The sequence below is a fragment of the Papaver somniferum genome, chromosome 2 (genome assembly GCF_003573695.1).
Source record: "Papaver somniferum cultivar HN1 chromosome 2, ASM357369v1, whole genome shotgun sequence".
Taxonomy (NCBI): Eukaryota; Viridiplantae; Streptophyta; class Magnoliopsida; order Ranunculales; family Papaveraceae; genus Papaver; species Papaver somniferum.
Genome location: NC_039359.1, coordinates 191,923,831 through 191,937,951, shown reverse-complemented (window position 1 = coordinate 191,937,951; position 14,121 = coordinate 191,923,831). Strand labels below are relative to the sequence as shown.

General features: G+C 38.0%; 1 long non-coding RNA gene across 1 annotated transcript; it reads left to right on the top strand.

The window, feature by feature from the left end:
- The first annotated feature begins 10,069 nt into the window (after window positions 1–10,069).
- Window positions 10,070–12,834, top strand: LOC113350075. Its single transcript, XR_003360590.1, has 5 exons — window positions 10,070–10,326; window positions 10,610–10,649; window positions 10,766–10,872; window positions 11,083–11,464; window positions 11,589–12,834. It is a non-coding gene; the product is annotated as an uncharacterized LOC113350075 (long non-coding RNA).
- Window positions 12,835–14,121: the final 1,287 nt, after the last annotated feature.

The following is a 14,121-nucleotide window of genomic DNA, read 5'->3' as shown; positions in this document are numbered from 1 at the left end:
GATAGTAGAAACCGACAGCCATGTTATCCCCATGTTTCATCCCATACTTTCTACTGAAAACAAAACATTCACAACTCCATGACTCTCCTGGGGTATTTATGCCACATATAGTCATAACCAAAAACAACATTATTCTAAAAAATAAAAATAAAAAATCATTCCAAAAGAATAATCCAAAACCCTCATAGGAGACGATTATCTATCAATTCAAATCGAACCATAAACTAGGCATTTCGTTTGCCTTTAAAAAAAAAACCTAAGCAAAAGAAGTTCAGAAGACAGAAGTACATTCAAGGGAAGTCATTCAACAATGGCCTGCTCTTCTTAGAGAAATCCTCCTTCGTGCTTTGGAAAGCCGCCGCATTTCAGCTTCAACTTTTTGGACAACCTTTCGATTTCTGCTTCCTGTTGTTTGATCACATCCGCGGAAAGGCCTTTGATCGCCTCGGCCCGCAACTTTTGGATCTCGGTAAAACCCTCAACAAACCAGGGAGCGTTGAACTTGTAGTCTACGCACATGTCACGATGGAACTTCCACCTTGAGATTACATCCTCGGAGACGGTGTGGCCAGTCACATTGCACATGTCGTCAATCGAAGATAAGGAGCCTCTTCAACGTTATCTCCAGAAGTCGCTCCGCTTCAACGCCCTCCAGCAGCGGCTCCGCTTCAATGTCATCCAGCAATGGCTACGCTTCAACATTCTCTCCAGAAGTCGTTCCACTTCAACGTCCTCCAACAGCGGCTCCGCTTCAACGTTCTCTCCAGGATCCGAAGCCGAAGCTTCAGCGTTTTTCTCCATAAGTTTCAACGTCCTCTCCAAGAGCTGAAGCCGCTTCAACGCCTCATTCCTTCCAAGGTTCATGCTCGTCGTCGCCGCTCCTCCTGTCAAGGATCACGATCACAGCCATCCAATTTTTGTAGTCGTATCCACCTTTTGATCTACCCCGTCAAAGCTCGTGGTCATGGACGGTTTGTCCTCTTACGCATCCATCCAACTTACTTTGTTCCCACGACGATGTAGTGCCTTCTGGTCACATCTGCTTCCAAGTATTGTTGTTGCTCGTGATACCAGCCAGAGCTTCACTATGGAAACAATCACTACAAAGATAGAAACATGTAAACCACACTTGGGGACTGAGGATCTACACGGAATCCCTTCACTGTCAAAGATTAGAAGACACGGTCAATCAAAAGTTCATATCCACGACAAGGTCATCTACTCTTCAAGGATATAGCATAAGAGTACCATCACCTCTCTGTCTAGAAACGCCTGCAACACTTTACGAGTCCGCGGTGGATCCCAAGCCTACTTAAGAGGAAACAACTTCAGAAATTGAAGAAAAGTGCGACTGGGGACTGCTCATCGCATTTCATCCCGACGACCATCAAAGATTCATGAGATAACTCCAGAGACGCGGCTGAAACATTTTCTTGAAGAAACAGAGGGAGCCACGATAAACATCATAACTCTCTCATTTCTACCTCTTCGCTATCGAGAATATTTCGTCCATATGATATTCTGAGCATCCCATATTCACATCCAAAAGAGTACAATAAGCTTGTATCGAATCCCGTGGACATGGATTCAAGGCGATGCAATGAAAGTAGGCTACACATAGGGACTACCAGCATGGGACGCTTTCACTCCCCTCAACCAGGTTATTTCTGATTTCAACATCATCATTGTTGAAGTTTTACAAGACGCGGGAATTTCTCAACATGAAACCGTACATGTGCATTGAAGACTCCAAAAACATGCCACAAAGATACATTCACATATTCGGCCGTTCCATCAGATCTAATGGAAGTATAACTAGGGACTGCTCACTGCATCCCATTCCATACGATAGCCCAAGATTCAGAAGATGGTTTGAAGGATGACACTTGGAACAAAGTCCTTGAAGACTTGATAGCAGAACATTGGCAACAGAACGCCTCCCAACTCGTCTATTTCATCCAGTGGCTCCGAAAGATTTCGACCATAAAAAGCATCCGCAACATATTGTCATCGCGATCAGAAGGTCCAAGCACCGAACAACCTAAAGTCAAGGATGGACCGACAACGCAACCACGATCTCCAAGATTAGCCCTGACATGATCGTTTCCGAGCATATGTTTCAGACATCCGTCCCAAGAATGCAATGGAGTTTGGTAAATTTTGGAGCCCACTGGAGAGACACTACAGACGAAAGCAAGGATACAGACGGGCAAAAGAAAACAGAAGAGGGTCGATACCTCTTTTCATGTGGACGGAGTTTCTAGAGTTTGCAAAAAATAAAGATTCCTTCTTGGTCCATGAACTTGAATATATGAATGGGCGCGACTATGCTACCTCGGGCCCGCAACATCCCTCCTGAATTCTTCCTGAGTTTTTACCGTCGGGCTGTTTTCACCTCCTAAATGAGATCAAAACCTAAATATTCCTGAATAAAGAGATAGAAAATTCTTTTCCGATCATAATGGAGGGGCAGACCATCAAAATCTGAGTTCGTACGAGAAATCTACAACGATTTTAGAAAAGGGCACTAATTAGGGTTTCGGCATGCCAGACCCTAAGTTGGACAAAGTTTCCAGGCGCCATCACTACCGTTTGATAGCCAAAGTTCTGGCAACCTCACCACCATTTGGTAGCCGAAGTTCCAGCACCAGAAACCTGCGTTCTTTTTAGCGCCAACAGCCTACATCCTTCCAGCGCCAGCAACTTGCATCTTTCCAGCGCCAACAACTTGCATCTCTCCAGCGCCAGCAGCTTGCGTCCTTCCAGCGCCAACATCTTGCCTCCTTTCCAGCGCTAACAACTTGCGTCCTTCCAGCGCCAGCAGCTTGCCTCCTTTCCAGCGCTAGCAGCTTGCGTCCTTCCAATGCCAGTAACTTGCATCCTTTCCAGCGCTAGCAGCTTGCGCCTTTCCAGCGCCAGCAGCTTGCATCCTTTCCAGCGCTAACAGCTTGCGTCCTTCCAGCTACATTAGCTTGCATCCTTTCCAACACTAGCAGCTTGCGTCCTTCCAGCGCTAGCAGCTTGCGTCCTTATAACGCAACTTTTCCACCCATAGACGATTGCACCAACAATCCGCATACCGAGTGGGAGCCAACAAAAGCCCATGCCAAGCCTACACCAGCGGCTCCATATCACTCTAAGCCTACGCCAGTGGCCCCATTCCGTACCAAGCCAAGAGAGCGGCTCCATATTACACCGCGCCTATGCCAATGACTCTGTTTTAAGAAAATCCAACGCCAACGGCTCCATTCCAAGCCAATACAACGCTAGACGCTCATTCCAAGCCAATCCGACACCAGCGAATCCATTCCAAGCCAAGAAACACCAGTGGCTCACTTTACACCAAGCACTGCAAGCGGCTCCACTCCGAGCCAAATTTGCGTAAACTGCCAACACGAGAGTCACGGGTTTTCCTTACCTCCGAAAAAAGGTTATGTGACGGACCGATGAGTATTACACCCTTAGATGTAATCTCCCCGGTGCGCCATCATGAAGCTACGGGCTGGGCCTTAAGTCTAGACAAATGCACGTCCATTTTCCCTTGCAAGCATGCTCGTGGAGCATGATTGCGGATGACTTAGCTTCCACACCGTTCCAAACTTACCCTTGTCCTCTAAAGGGTCTAGAGTCATAGGCCAAGGCCAATGCATTTTGCATGTATTGCTGGCTCTGCCTGTACGTAGGAAGTTCATCACTGAATTTCCTATCTAGCTGACCAACCATCATACCGACAAGTCTTGTCCAGGCCTAATCCTTGGACTTTGGCATAGGCTACCCCATTCCCTTGCCATTCCCTACCGTATCTTGCTTACCAACTCTTCGTAGCTTGATAGGAAGTATGAGCATCCCACTTGCTGGCATGCAACTAAGCCTCATCAAGCATGGACGCAATCATCTTTTGTATCGAGCTACCGAGCTTAGATTTGTTTCTCACCCACACACTCGGAATTACGAAAATCGGCGGAAACTGTTTTCACTCTCAAACAATAAGTTATTGTTTGTATTCGATTTGATCTTACCAACCGTAACAAGTGCAGTAAATACAGCCGTGCACATGATATGTTACGGTTGGTAACAGTTGAACATCATGGCCAACCGTAACCTGGTTACGGTTCATATCGATAAACTGTTTACCAACCGTAACTGGTTCTACGATTGGGTTTTCCTCATATTTAACCAGTTACGGTTGGTAGTTCATCAGTTACGAACCGTAACTAACATTTACGGTTGGGGATTTGGAAACTTACCAAACCGTAAGTCACTGTGAAAATGTAAAAGCTTGGATATTTTGATGTATTTTAGATAATTTTGAGCAACAAAAAGCTTATTGGAACTAAGTTAGAGGTATACCTGGTCATTTTCAGCCACGAGTTCTTCATTTTCTTGGTTTATTTCTTCAATTGATTGAGATTGAACATCACTTTGGGTTAAAGCCTCTCTACCATCTAACAAATACTCCATTTTCGGATCTCCATCAATATGTACGTAAAATTTGTTTTCTCTATCATATACAGATTCACCCATCTCAAATTTATCATTGGAATAACTCATTTTGGTTAAGTGAATCAAAATCTTGGGTTTCACAAATATCACAAAAGTTTTTCTTTTTTCTCCTCTACGCTTGTTTTTTTTAACTCTTCAAATAATCTGATTTTAGTTTGTTTTAGAGTTAATATAATTGAAACTTGATTATAAACACTGAACTAGATTATCACTACTAGACTAGATTATCAACACTAAACTATGTAAGGGTTAATTAATCATTATAAAAAATAAATTGATAAAGGGCACTTGAAATTACTATGGTAATGACCCTTTTTGTGCTATTATCCCCGCCCCTCTAATAAAATGCCCTGCCCCTGTAACAAGTTACTTTTTTTAAGAGATACTTTGCTTATATATTATAGACGTTATAATTATTACATATGCTTTCGTTATTTTCGTTATTCATATAAAAAAAAATTGTTCACTATTAGGTATTAGTTGACCTTTTTACCTTTTAATAGATAAAATAGGGCTCACCTTGGAGTTACAGGCCATTTAGTCTAGAATCATGCATTAGTTGACCATGTTACTAATCTTGTCTGCCAACTTCCTTGGTCAATATTTCTTCAAGTAACCTATCCGGCGCTTCGAGCCCTTCCTGACGCTTAACGCCATAGTGAAGAAGTCTACATTCTGGAGAACAACATGAGCGGCTCCTGCAAAACATAGATAAACATGAGTGATGTGGAAACAAAGATAAACAATCAATAGCAGAGCACCACATCCACATGAGATGTACTTACATCCACATGCATATGAGCCTCCCAACCGGGACACGCATCCCACAACCAAGGCACTGTGGGTTAGGAATAGGAATGTAACCTGTTATAGGGGCAGGGCATTTTATTAGAGGGGCGGGGATAATAGGACAAAAATGGTTATTACTATAGTAATTTCAAGTGTCCCTTATCAATCTATTTTTTATAATGACTAATTAACATTTACATAGTTTAGTATTGATAATCTAGTTTAGTGTTTATAATTAAGTTTCAATTATATTAATTCTAAAACAAACTAAAATTAGATTATTTGAAGAGGAGAAAAAAAAGTGTAGAGGAGAAAAAAAAGAAAAAAAATTGTGATATTCGTGAAACCCTAGATTTTGATTCACTCAACCAAAATGAGTGATTCCAAAGATAAATTTGAGATGGGTGAATCTTTATATGATAGAGAAAACAAATTTTACGCACCTATTGATGGAGATACGAAAATGGAGTATTTGTTAGATGGTAGAGAGGTTTTAAACCAAAGTGATGTTGAATCTCAATCGATTGAAGAAATAAACCAAGAAAGTGAAGAACCCGTGGCTGAAAATAACAGGGTATACCTCTAACTTAGTTCCAATTAGCTTTTTGTTGCTCAAAATTATCTAAAGTACGTAAAAATATCCAAGCTTTTACATTTTCAGAGTGACTTACGGTTGGTAAGTTTCCAAATCCCCAACCGTAAATGTTAGTTACGGTTCGTAACTGATGAACTACCAACCGTAACTGGTTAAATTTTGGAAAAACCCAATCGTAAAGCCAGTTATGGTTGGTAAACATTTTATCGATATGAAACGTAACCAGGTTACGGTTGGCCATGACGTTCATTTGTTACCAACCGTAACATATCATGTGCATGGCTGTATTTACTGCACTTGTTACGGTTGGTAAGATCAAATCGGATACAAACCGTAACTTATGTTACAGTGCATTGTTGATTTTAGTTACGAACCGTAATTTACTTTGTGTAATTCAAATAATTGCTACGGTTTGTCTCGACTATTTAGTTACTAACCGTATGCCTCATACGGTTCGTAATTGATTATCTTTTTGAACCGTAACTTGTTTACGGTTTATCTCGCACCTTTTTTTATTAACCGTAAAAGGATATATGCTAACTCGTTTAAACTAATGTAGTATATCTTTGTTTCCAGGTCGTGGATGTACCTCCCCTAATGGATGGCCAACCTTTAGAAAATGAAGTTCTCACCGAAGATTCTACCTCTCACTATTTAACAAACTTGGTAGGTTAATAATTAATAAGTACGTCTCTCATCATTGCAAAACATTACTAGAAATTTCATATTGCTAAATTTGTTTTCTAACCAAACCATTTTGAACCTATTTTGTAGACATGGAAGAAGAAAGGGGATGCAAAGGAATGGGCTAGAAAACGAGGAAAGTTGATTATGTGTATCATAGTTTTTAATGGTTACACTGATGATAGCAGATTTCAAATGGTTTGCGAGTGTAGTGGAAAGCATAAAAGCCACGCAAAAAAGGGTACTGTGTATGAAGCAAAGACAAAGAGGAAGAATAGTACTTTCACTAAGAAGACCCTATGCCCCTTTAAGCTTCAATTTGGAAGGAACGCGGAAGAATATTGGTTTTTGGAGAAAAATATATGCGGTAGTCATAACCACCCTATACCAGAGGGTTTGCTAACACACTCTTATGCTGGAAGCCTTGTTGAAGTAGAAGAGATGATCTTAGATTCAATGACTCAAAATCGTATAAAACCCATTGATATCCTCGCTCACATAAAGAAAAAAAATCCACAAAATGCTTCTACTTTGCCTAACATCTACAACGCAAGAACAAAAATGAAGAATAAGAAATGGGAACGAAGGAACGAAATGCAACAATTAAGGCATTTGGGTGGGAAGTATAATTACTCGGTTTTCCATGACGAAGATGAGAAGCAACAAATCAAACATATTTTATTGGCTCATCCCAAGTTTGTAAAGTTGGCACGGTGCTCTCATCAAGTGCTTCTAATGGGTTGCACATACAAAACCAACAAGTTTGAGATGTCGTTGTTGAACATTTTCAGGCAAACTTCTACAAATTCTCCTTTCAGTGTTGATTTTTGTTTCTTGAAAAATGAGCTCGAAGAGAGCTATGTGTGGGCACTAAACCAAGTGAAGTTATTCTACGTAGAGGGATACACCCCAAAGGTGATTATTACCGAAAGGAACAAGCTTTGATGAATGCAATAAAGAGGGTTTTCCCGGACGCTCATAACCTTCTTTGCACGTTCCACTTGTGGAATAGTATTGAAAATAAGTGCATGCGCATTGTTCATCCAACCAAAAAAAGCGAAATGGAAAGAATAAAGAAACTACCGGTACATCAGCAAGCGGAAGCCAAAGAGAAATTTAAGAAGGATGACAAGTTGGCGGAACTAAAATGGGAGAGTTTCAAATCGTAGTGGGGAGCCTTGACACATTCTATCACCGTGGATGAATATGAGGATAGAGCTTATATGTTAGTGGCTCATTGGAAAAGAAGTTATCTAAGTGTTGTGAAGTATTTGGTTGATAATTGGTTGGATCCGCACAAAGAGAAGTTTGTAGCGACGTTTACTAACCAATATCAGCACTTTGATAACCAAACTACAAGTACGGCGGAGTCATCTCACAACCGGTTGAAGAAGAAACTTTATGGTTCTAATGGTGGGTTAGTTACGGTATTCGAAGTCATGGATGCGCTTTTCCGCCGTGATCACGATAGAGTTACGACGTCTTTTGAAAAAAGCCGAAGTAAAAAACACACGAAATGGTTAGACAATTCGTGGCTAAGGGGAATTACATTTAAAGTTTCGCACCGCGCAATTTATTTGATGATGTACGAAGTACAACATTTTGAGTTGTGAAATTATGAAGAAGAGCGTGTTTGTCCAAACATGACAAGTTTGGGACTCCCATGTCGGCATGTTATATCCACATACGAAGACAAAGTGATCCCGATTCAAGATGTTTACCCCTTTTGGCAACAAATATCATTCCATGATAAAATAGTTTATCAAGATTTTGTAGGAACCACTACAAGAAAACTTGGCATTAGCGACTACTTTCTTACCAACTGCATTTGGTGGAACTCTTCAACGATTATTTTTTGGTAACCAAAAAAAGCTTCAGCTGGCAGATATCTCTAACAACCAGTTTTCCAGCAACAATAGTTGATTGAATTCTTTAACAAAAATGACTTAACAACCAAAATATCATATTTTTTGTTATTATCCTCCAACCACCATGGTCGAGTAAATCAAAATGTACCATAGAAGCTATACATTTTTTGTCACTCGTCTTACCCACCGGAAAACCCTGTAGGTAGATACCTAATCCAGCCATCAAATTGTTGGCGTTGCTAGTATATTTCGGCAACTTATGTATGGAAACCAAAAAGTATAACAGAAGATATATACTTCTATCAAGTGCAGTTAGCCACCAAAACTTTCTGCCCATAAACACCTTTACCAACTGTAAAAGTATTTTATTTTATTTTTGGTAATTTAATTTTCATTAATGGAAATCATGATTACATGGATCTCGAGTACATCGAATTCAAAAAGTAACAAGAAACAACACGCTTGTAGCGGTACATGATTGAAAATTTCGATAAGGAAAAGAGAAGGAATTCCAAATACTGACCTAATACAAGAATGTAAGAACCAATTGAATCGGAGATAAGATGATCTTCATAATATTGATAGACCATTTGATAAATCTTCTTCCTCTTGAAGTAATGCTCCAATGGTGTAGGAGTAATCTGCAAATTTGTTGACCAGCAAATCGAGAGTAACGTGAATCTGGCGACGCACTCGAACAAACATATAATCAAGATCAAGTAAACATTAAAATAAAAGAGAATCACCATGAAGATGAAGATAAAAATCACCCTAAAGGTAAAGAAAAAAAATTACCATGAAGGTGAAGAAAAGAACTCAAGCAAAGCCAAATTAAAACCCTAATAGGAAAAAATCCTGTTATTCTAAAACTAAAACATAAAAAAACTAAGATCCTTGCTCAGATCTAAACCCAAATAAACTAAATCTGAGTAAGAAGATGAAGTTGAGTTTTTTTCTTTTTTTCTCTGGAAAAGTAGAGAGAGAGGGGAGATGAAAAGTTTTTTATTTTTTCTCTACCAACTGTAAAAGTAAGTACATGGCTGTTAAACATTGATGGATAATGGGTGAAATTGAATGAGGTTTATAAAACCGACAACATCGAGCGAGATTAAACATATCCTAGAATCTAGATTCATATGAATCAAGATAATTTTAAGTTCTTCGCCGAGTGGATATGTTATTTAATGAAAATCGAATTTGAGCCTACTTGAAAGAAATTTAGTGAAATTGATTGATAACAGATGAAACTGAATAAGCCAAAAAACATGGGCTATACTTAGATATTTACGTAAGTTGATCCTAAGGAAAATCAATATAATTTTAGAATTCGATCGGTCTATGAAAAATGCATAGATGTTTGCATGTCTTGTCATATTCTGCTTCGGTTATACGGAGTAATATTTTATTGGGTTTTTGTTTTGGGTTTTTATCTTAATAGTTTGATGAATAAAACAGATGCACGAGTTCGTTTTAGCACCAAAATAACCACACATGTTTCTCACACGCTTTTCTCGATCCGTATGAATATCCCAAACAATATCTCAATTGTCGTAGATAATAATTGTCCAGCTCTGTTACACTACAACAAAGATGTTCTATTTAATCGTAGATGAGAGTAAAAGTATATCTATCTTCTTCTTCTCCGCCTCTCCCTCGTACTTCCTTTTTCTCTGCAACCAAGATTCATCAAGTTTCTTGGAAAATTCATCAAATTTCTTCACAAATTCCATTAGAAATTTCTTATCAACAAACCCCAAAAGTTAGAATCAAAATCCATATTTCTCACATAACCAAGTTCAGAAAAAACACACTAATTAAAACATTCAAATCAGAAAAATCATACTTAGAGATCGAAGAGGAAACCAAAGATTTCCATGGATAACTAAAGTAAGTTTGTAGTAGTAGAAATTTAATCTTGTTTCTCAGTATTTTCCTAAGATTTTCTTAGTTTGCTAATGTTTTTCCTTTTTTTTTTTCTTTTTCATCAACCTCATCTTCATCAAACTATATAGGGTAAGAAACAACAAAGCTTCAATTTTTATACTTTATAAAGCTTGTTTTGTTGAATTTGATTTTGTGAGCGTTTTTGTTTGATTATAGGTTCTGTTTATTTCCATGTTTTAGGGCTGGGTTTTTATTTTTATGACTTAATTCTGATTTTTGTATGTAGGAATTGATGTTTTCTCGTAGGATATACGGAAGATGATGAGGTATGCAATTGATTGTGCTTCAGTTCTTCCTTTCTCTTTGATATAATCAAAAGTCGCTTCTCCTTTTGTTATTTTGATTCTGATTCTCTACTGGTTTATGTTTTTTTTTTGTCTAGGTGCTGGTTGTTTTTCTCTTGTTGTTGGAGCAGTCTCTGAGAATGTACCATTACCCAGTGGAATGGTGCTAGCGAGAACATGAAATTAGGGTTTAGTTATTTGTTCTGTAATTCTTTTATCTTGATCTTTGTTAAGATTTGTTAAGAACATGAAAATTTTCTATTCAGTTGAATATCTATATTTGTTTTTATATTAATTAGGCTTGTAATGTAAGGTTCAGTTTTTTATTAGGAGGTTGTTTTGTAAATTTTATCTTCCTTCAGTAGTATTGTTTTATGCTATGAAGTATTAATCTTGGTGATTTCGGTATTTGCAGAAATGGGAAAACTGCTCGTAAAACTGGAGGGAAGGCACCAAGTAGCTACCAAGGCTACACGTAAGTCTGTACCAATTACTGGTGGACTTAAAGAAGCCACACCGATACCGTCCTGGAACTTTTTCTCTTCGGTTAAGTTCATTCATGCGAAGCGTATGACAATCAAGCCAAGGATATTCGGCTTTTTAAGAGAATAAGGGGAGAAAGGGCTTTAATCAATCAGTACTGCTGATGGTCTCTTGGTGTATACAGGAAGACTTATCTTATGATGGTGCTGCTGGGATTTACAGTGGATATTTATTGTGTTGGAATTATTGTTTACCATGGTCTCTGCTTCGGATTCTATGACTCTAAATCCAGTTTTTTGACTGGTGATCTAGTGGTTAGTACTAGTCATTGTTTATTTTGCTTAATATGTTACTATAAGTTATGAGAAATGCATATTGTGCAACTTTCATGAATTTATGATTCTAATGTTTGTATTTTCTCGTGTTTGAACATTTCAGGATACTTTCTTCCTTCTTCACACTGCTTGTGGCACATCTAGATGAATGTACTTGAACAGAGGTCACGTTACCAATAAGTAATTCATCGAATTGAGCAATACTTGCTCAGTTGCTCAAATATTGATCCAACTATCAATATTCAGTAATTCGTCGAATCGAGCAATACTTGCTTAGTTGCTCAAATTTACAATATTTGCTTAGACGAGCAATATCAACATAAGAACTGTACGTATGATTCAATCCATGAATCACTGAGCATCACTCATGCTCAATTCAATGAAACTTAGACCCACTGTCTAATCAATTCAAAGACTGACTAATCAAATATGTCTAATCAATTCAAAGACTGACTAATCAAATACACGTCTGCTTTGCAGACTCCACGTTCGTGAGACATCAATCACGTCACATGGGGATATCAATTGTGAAAACTACTACCACACCCATTTCCCAATTTTTTTACACTAAGAACCCACGTTCATAAAAGTTCAGGCGCGCATCCATTTTCTGGGTTAAAATTTTCGTCACATCCATAATTTCCTAAATTATTTTTCTTCTTCTCAACTGTGAATTGATTCTCTGAATCTAAAGTGATGTTTTATCAAGGAGACCAGAGAAAAAAGAGAAACTTTTACAAAAACCTCCGGAGAAGATTGATTTTCGATCTTCTCTCACACCAAAGATATACAAAGATCCCGATTTCCGCCACCACCACAGCAACATCACCATGGTTCCCGTTCACGGCAGCACTAAAAGGAAGAAAAATAATGATTGGAGACGGAATTAAAGACCAAATAGAAATGGTTAGCTAACGCAATTGCAGGTCTTCAAAGAATGGCTTTTACATGATTCGATCTGAATCATCCGTTTTGTTGATTTTATAAGTGAAGAAAGGTGCTGGTGGAAGAAAAGGAAATGGTGGTCCAAAGAAGAAATCAGTAACAAGATCTGTTAGAGCTGGTTTACAATTTCCGGTAGGTAGAATTGGTAGGTACTTGAAGAAATGACGTTATGCTCAACGTATTGGCAGTGGTGCTCATGTTTATCTCGCTGCTGTTCTTGAATACCTTGCTGCTGAGGTCAATTTCTTCCTTAACTTTTCAATTAGGGAATCTTAAAATTTTCATAATTCTTGTCAATTTAGTCTCAATTCAAAGTGGCTTTTGCTTAATTTTGTTTGTGCATGTAAAAAAATTTGTTAAAAGACATAAATTTGTTTTTGGTTTGAGCTTCATTTTGCTCAAAATTTGATTTTTTATGTTTAGGAATTAGGGATTGTTGACTTTCGTGAAAAATTGTGAATTTCTTCTAATTTGAGTGTGGATTTGTGATAAATTTTGCATTAAATTTAGGGCTTATTGGTGACCATTAATCGAACGAAAATTGGAGTTGGTATTGATATGGGTTTGCTGTTGGATATTGCAGACAAGGAAGTTGGTTTTTGTTCAATTTTTTTTTAACTTGTCCCCTAACTGTTTGGTTTATTACCTGAATGTTCAAATTGACCCATGATCATCATTTTTTTTAACTTGTCCCCTAACTGTTTGGTTGAGTTTTTGTTCTTGAGAAAGTGTAGATGAATTCTTGGTAGTTCCAGTTGATTGCAGATGATGGATGTGAAATGGATATGCTTGTAGAGGTGTTAAGAGTCTGCAATGAAGTTAGAGATTGTAAGAGATTGCAGGTAGTTTAGTGTTGCTGTTGAATTTGGGTTGAAGCTGAAAGGCTTAAAGCATTGCAGGTTATAGTGCAACTGCAGTTTGAATAGTAAAAGTGTTGAAGTTGGTGGTGTTGTAGCTCAACTTGTAGATGCTGGTTTCCTGAGAAAGTGTTGTTCTTGAGAAAGTGATGCATAATAGGTTATGCATCTACAAAATTTGTTGCATAACTTGTTATGCATTCTCGAAATTGGTTGCATAACACATTCTGCAGCTTCTTTTTTTTTGCATAACTTGTTATGCAGCTACTTTTTTCTTAGTATTGAAACAAGCAAAAAATAAGGTTGCATAACTCGCCATGGACCTACAATAATATCTACATAACTTGTTATGCAGTCGTGAAAATGGATGCATAACCTGTTATGCATTCGAAAATATGACTGCATAATGCATTATGCATCGAGAAAATTGTCGCACAATCTTTTATGCATCGAGAAAATAGATGCATAACATGATATGCATCCGTAAATATGGATATATACTGCATTATGCATCAATTTTTTATACTCAAGAAGGGTGCGAAAACAATGGGTACATGACTTGTTATAGATGCATAACTTTGTTATGCAGATGCATAATTTGTTATGCAGTCGAGAAAATGGTTGCATAATTCGTTATGCGTCTGCATAATGCGTTATGCATCCTTTTTGGTGGCTGCATAATGGTTATGTATCAAATTTTCGAAAATTTTGCCTAAAACGATGATCACCTCCGATTTTTTCATGAAAAACAAAAATTTGATATTGTTGTTTGTACTCGTTGCGTAGTTCTCTTTAAAAGATTTCCAACCATATAAAATTTGTAAATTTCTAAGG